General features: G+C 43.4%; 1 protein-coding gene across 1 annotated transcript in view; it reads left to right on the forward strand.

Moving 5' to 3' along the window:
• PXMP4 (peroxisomal membrane protein 4, 24kDa) overlaps nucleotides 1–4,534 on the forward strand; it is a 9,848-nt gene extending 5,314 nt beyond the window's left edge. Inside the window, exon 4 of the mRNA XM_009318685.1 lies at nucleotides 1–4,534. This exon is cut by the window's left edge and continues 550 nt beyond it. The gene's annotated coding sequence lies outside the window, so the exon portion shown is untranslated.
• The last annotated feature ends 623 nt before the right edge of the window (nucleotides 4,535–5,157 follow it).

Genomic DNA, 5,157 nt, shown 5'->3' on the forward strand with positions numbered 1-5,157 from the left:
ATGAGTTTTTATTTTTTAAAGAAACTAAATATACTTACAAAATGACAGCCTGACAGTAAGTGGGGAGTATGTCTAATAATGAAAAAAATGTTCTAGGGATTGTCTGAATGCTCACAAGGCAGAAGCATTTTTCTGTGCGGCCGTGCTCACTGTAGTGTGATGGGGGTGGGGGACCTGCTCAGGTCTGAAAGCAGGGATGTAATTTCTTGATTTCTGTGGACGACTGGAAATCTTGTTTAAACTATTACAAGGACAGTCGTGTGCTCCTTAAGAGAGTTTCTCTGCAGTTTTCCCTCAGGAGGACAATAAGATGCTTGAGAATGAAACTGTTAAAGATTGTCTGGTACAAGCCTCGTACATCAGGCTCAGAAGGACTATTTTTGCTCGGTTTCTTTCATGCGCTTGGGCTGAATCTGTCCCTCTGCGGAGTGCCCTAATTAATACACTGTAATTATTTTAAACTTATTTGTAAAGTTTTTAAAAGCTGCTTGAACTAAATACCAAAACCAGTTACGCAACTTAGACTCCTTTGAAAACAGGCTGAGGCGCATCGCACGCCCTCAGCTATCACACTGGGTACTTTACACATAGAAGCAAGCAACACTTTTAACAAGCACTTTTATTTTGGTGGAAGATAAGCGCATGGGTTTCTCTTAGGTCCAGAATCTACCCTCCTCAGCAGTGGCATGTGTTAGCTGTAATCAAACTTGAACGTACCTGTAGTTTGTGCAGGCTTGTTGCTGAGCCAGGTTGAGGCCACGGATGAATGTACAAGTGAATCTTCCTCTTAAAAATACACAGCTGAGCCCCAGAAATAGTGCAGCACCCACCGGGCTTTAACAGAAGATTGACTAGATAGCTGAGAAAAAGCAGATTTTGTTCTAAAATTAATAAAATCAAACCGTTAATAGCACAAAGCACTTACACTGCCATATAACACTATACCATTCACTTAATGATGTACATGAAAATAATTCCTGATGCACTGGTTTTATGTGGTGATATCGCAAGAGAGTCATTAAGTTCCCTTTTGTCTCAATCAGGACTATTTTATTTGCCCCTTTTATACCTCTCGTTTGAAAAAGGTTAGTTCTCCCTGTACCCATCCGCTTTTCCATCCAGACCTGACCTTGTCATTTCATAATCCCACTGATGCTGTTCTTCATCATCTTTTGCAGTCTCTTTACACTCCAGGCTCTAGCAGTTTGTCGTATGTAATGGTGTGACCAAAACAGTACATTTAAGTTCAGGTAGCTTCTGAGTAGAAAAAAATTCTCGATTTCTTCTTAAGTCATTTTTCCCTGTCCTCCTAAGCTCTTCTGTTACTATTACGCATCTTCTGAGTGCTGCTTTGCGCTTGGTTTTTCCACTCTGTCAGCAAGATGGAGAGTTAAATGTTCCCCTCCCCATAGTCTGGTGCTGTGATGTTTGGGATTGAATCATGTCCTGAGTGTCTCAGGTCGAGTAGGACTAGAGTCTTCTGGCTCGAACTGAATCTAATGCTGAATCTAACTACATTCACTGTGAGATCTTACAGTGTAGAGGCGAAAGCTTCTTTGTGCTCATCCCATGCAAACCCGTGACGTACTCACCTTTGGTGCCCAAAAGACAAGATACTGCTTTGCCGTAATAACTGTCCGTCGTACCTTCAGCTTTTAACATCACCTCCTATTATGGTCTGTACTGGATACTTGAATTTGAACACCAACAAGTATTCAATCAGATAGACCCCAGGAAAGCTATGGAAGTTAGGAACTGGTTTTGTTTCTTTGTAGTTAAATATTTTGTTTGCTGTAGATAAGCTTAAAGATTCAAGTACAGAAAAAATACTGAAGCTACAGGTGAGGTCTGATTTCTTTATAAACATCGTGTCTTTATTTGCACCACTGCTGGATATCTGAAGCAGCACGAGTGCAGCGCTCTATTTTGATGTCAGAAGCCTCAATATTGTTCCAAATAAGAATGTTAACTCTCTGCTAATATTGCTGAATTCCTACAAGCTTTGATGGGATTTCAGAAAGCCCTTCCAGAATCTGGCAGCCATGGCTTGAAAATTTCTCCCTAGAACTATTAGACTTGCAAATCCTTGACCGTGTATAATTATTGTAGCAAAAGGTGCAGGCTGGTTATGTGAGCTGTGTGTCTGTAAGAAGTTTTTAAGCTTTTTAATTTATAGCTGGCATTCCTTTCTCTGAGAAAGGCTTGTGTTTCCCTTAGAGGCGAAATCATTTTCTTCTGCTAGTAGTTCTGCCACTGCAACCGTATGGCTGCTTGTGAAGCACTTCTCTGGCCATGTGAAGGACAAGTGAGCTGTCCTGTCCTTTTCACGCTACCGCAGTATCTCTGTCCTCTCTAGATGGCAAAAACAAGCCAATAGCAAGTTTCTAGTATCAACCTGGCAGCAGCGGCCATCAGTCGTCCTTGGTTCAAAACGCTCTTTTTCCCTTGGGACTCTATCACCAACCTCACTTTCAAAGCAAATTGTGCCCGAGCCTCAAACCATCTGTACTTCTGATCCAGGAACCAGCTGCCGTCTCTGGAAGACAAACTGCAGCTCATCCCAGGAGCGGGTCCCGTAGAGCAGCAGCCATTAGCCGGGCGTTTGCGGACGGTTGGTTTTCCTGCTGCGCTGGGGCAGGACGTTAAGCTGCAAGTCACTTCTTTCCCCAGGGAAGTAATTGGAACAGTTCTTTAACGGCATTAGTCCGCATTGCTGTTTCTGTGACCAGATAGCTGGGGATGAACCCCTTATGCCACCGAGGTGTTGGAACAATGCGGGTGTGTAGTAAGGAAGTGAACTAGAAGTAATTTGTCTGAGTCAGACTTTCGGATACATAAGTTACACTCCCTGCCCTCCCCCAGTGCATTGTGTGGGGAATTGAGTCCCTGTTTGTGTTCCTTTTTTATTAGCATTAAGACCAAAAGAAATAAAGAGACAGTTGGGAAGCCACCTGCGAGTCGACCAAATGCTTAAGAATCACAAAGAAGTCCCATTTTCTCCGCCCAGCCCTGATCGGTTTTGAATTTTAAGATGAACATGGTTTTGTTTGTCTACGTCAGCTTTATTTTACCTTGTCATTTCTTCCTCGGCACCTGACGGTGAGATGCTGAGTGCCTCTAAAGAGGAGCAGAGTGTCCCAATGCTTAACTCGGTTTGTCAAATATTAGGATTTCTGAATAAAATTGAAGCGTTCATTTTCAAATGATGCTTCTCCTTCAGACTTTAAGCCTCTTTTAGAGGTGGTTTTAAAGGTTAATGAATCAAACTGATCAAAAGTTTTCAGCAAGCCTTGAATAGCAGACTGACTGTACTGAGCTATTAATCATTTATTTTATGAAGGAACAAAGCAAGCTCAGGGTTATTTACTGCCGCTGCATGCTGCCCTAGCATACCCACTGTGCTTCGCTTCTCTTTGGAGGACAGCTTGCATGCTAGTGCTGGCCGTCAGGATTGCTGAAGAACCGTTTCCGGGACAATTACATTATTTAACAAAGGTGAAAATTAAATGGGTGTGTGACATTTGGTTTAGGTGAGGTTTTCTGTACTGTGTATGATCCTTTCAGTTAAGGGGAGGGTATTTCTGAAAGAAAAACTTGTGCTTTTCCAATTGGTGCCACAGAGAAGTGCTTAGGGAGGCTGTGGCTGCTGTAAGGTGTGAACCTGTGTTCGCAGCGTGACGGCGTGCTTTGTCCCGGTCACCGTCCGTGTGTCTGGGCGATAACCACCCCTGCTCCGGACAGCTGGGTCAGGAGGGAGAGGCTGCAGACGAGCTTTGATATTAGTGCTGCGAGACTTTATTGCTCTAGTAGAGTAGTTCAAGCTCTGCTTTAAATCGAGCTGGGTGGGGGGTAGAACTGCAGGAATGATCTCTGGCTGCTGAAGTAGACCAAAACCGGGTGTCCACGGGGACCCCCTGTGACTGCAGAGGGTCTCCTGTGCACGCTAAGCTCTGCAGCCAGTTGGGAGCAGTCATGGGTGGCTGGTGCTGGTGGAGTAACCAGAACCCCGTGCAGATACCCTCACCCAGGAGGGACTGCTGTGACTCAAACTCATTTCCGCTGCGTCAGCACAAACACGACCTTTGGGTAATACCCCGAGCCGCATGCTCTTTCCTCTTTGTCAGGTTGTGTTTGTCTCCCTGGATCATGCCAACCTGAGCAGAACGCGTTCGGTTTTCTGATGCTGGTTTTGAAATCCAGCAGATAAGGGAGGAGAGCAAATAAGGCAAAACGCTATCCAGCGTAAAGTCTGTCTGCCACTGTTAATATTTTAGGGGTGCTAATCTTGAATTTTCAACCTGTGTGTTCATACCAGATTGTTGGAGGAGGTAACTTTTTTCTTTACTTAGAAGAATTTTCATCTGTCTCATTTCCTTATGAGACTGGTGATGAGGAGGTGGAAAAACAAATTAAATGCTCTATAACACAAGTATTATTACCTCTGCTTTTGGTATATATTCTGTGTTCATAATTGCTATGTAATCCAGGCCCTGATTTTCTGACAGTGTAGAATAAAGTTAAGACCATAAACTCAGGTAACTTGTAATTACGCTGATCGGAATGCTTGTAGGAATATCTCAGGTTTTGGTTTTAAAACATGCGAGAGAGGGGGCGGTGGGTTGTTGAAGTAGCTCTGTCCACCATGAATTGACTTCTTGTGCAGTCGGTGTAGTACATCAATCCAAGACTTTCTGCCAAATGTATTTGCAGATTATTTCTGTATAATTTCTCTTTGAATATCATAATACTGTGCTTTCTATAATAATAATAAAAACCTAAATTTTTTGCCTTTTTTACTGTCATCATTATTAAGCTAAAATATATGAAGTAATGCTTAATTATTGCATGCTACTAGTCCTATATGTAGAGAAGTCATGCACGGAGGGCTTTTTTGGCATTGGTTGTGCCCTCATGTTACCAGCTTGGAGGCAATAGCCAGTGCTACTTTGACCACACACACCATCAGATTTAACTACTGCAACACTGGCTAGCTCGGGTAAGGATCCTAGCTGCAAAGACAAATTGGGGTGGCTTTCATCCTTGTTTGGGTTTTGAGGGTTTTTTTGAAGCATGAACTTTCCTATGCCGTCGCTGTTTGGATCGCTTAGCGTGGCCGTATCTTCAGACCAAGTGGGTCAAACTGGGGCTAGGCTGGGA

Source organism: Pygoscelis adeliae, unplaced genomic scaffold (assembly GCF_000699105.1).
Source record: "Pygoscelis adeliae isolate BGI_AS28 unplaced genomic scaffold, ASM69910v1 Scaffold72, whole genome shotgun sequence".
Taxonomy (NCBI): domain Eukaryota; kingdom Metazoa; phylum Chordata; class Aves; order Sphenisciformes; family Spheniscidae; genus Pygoscelis; species Pygoscelis adeliae.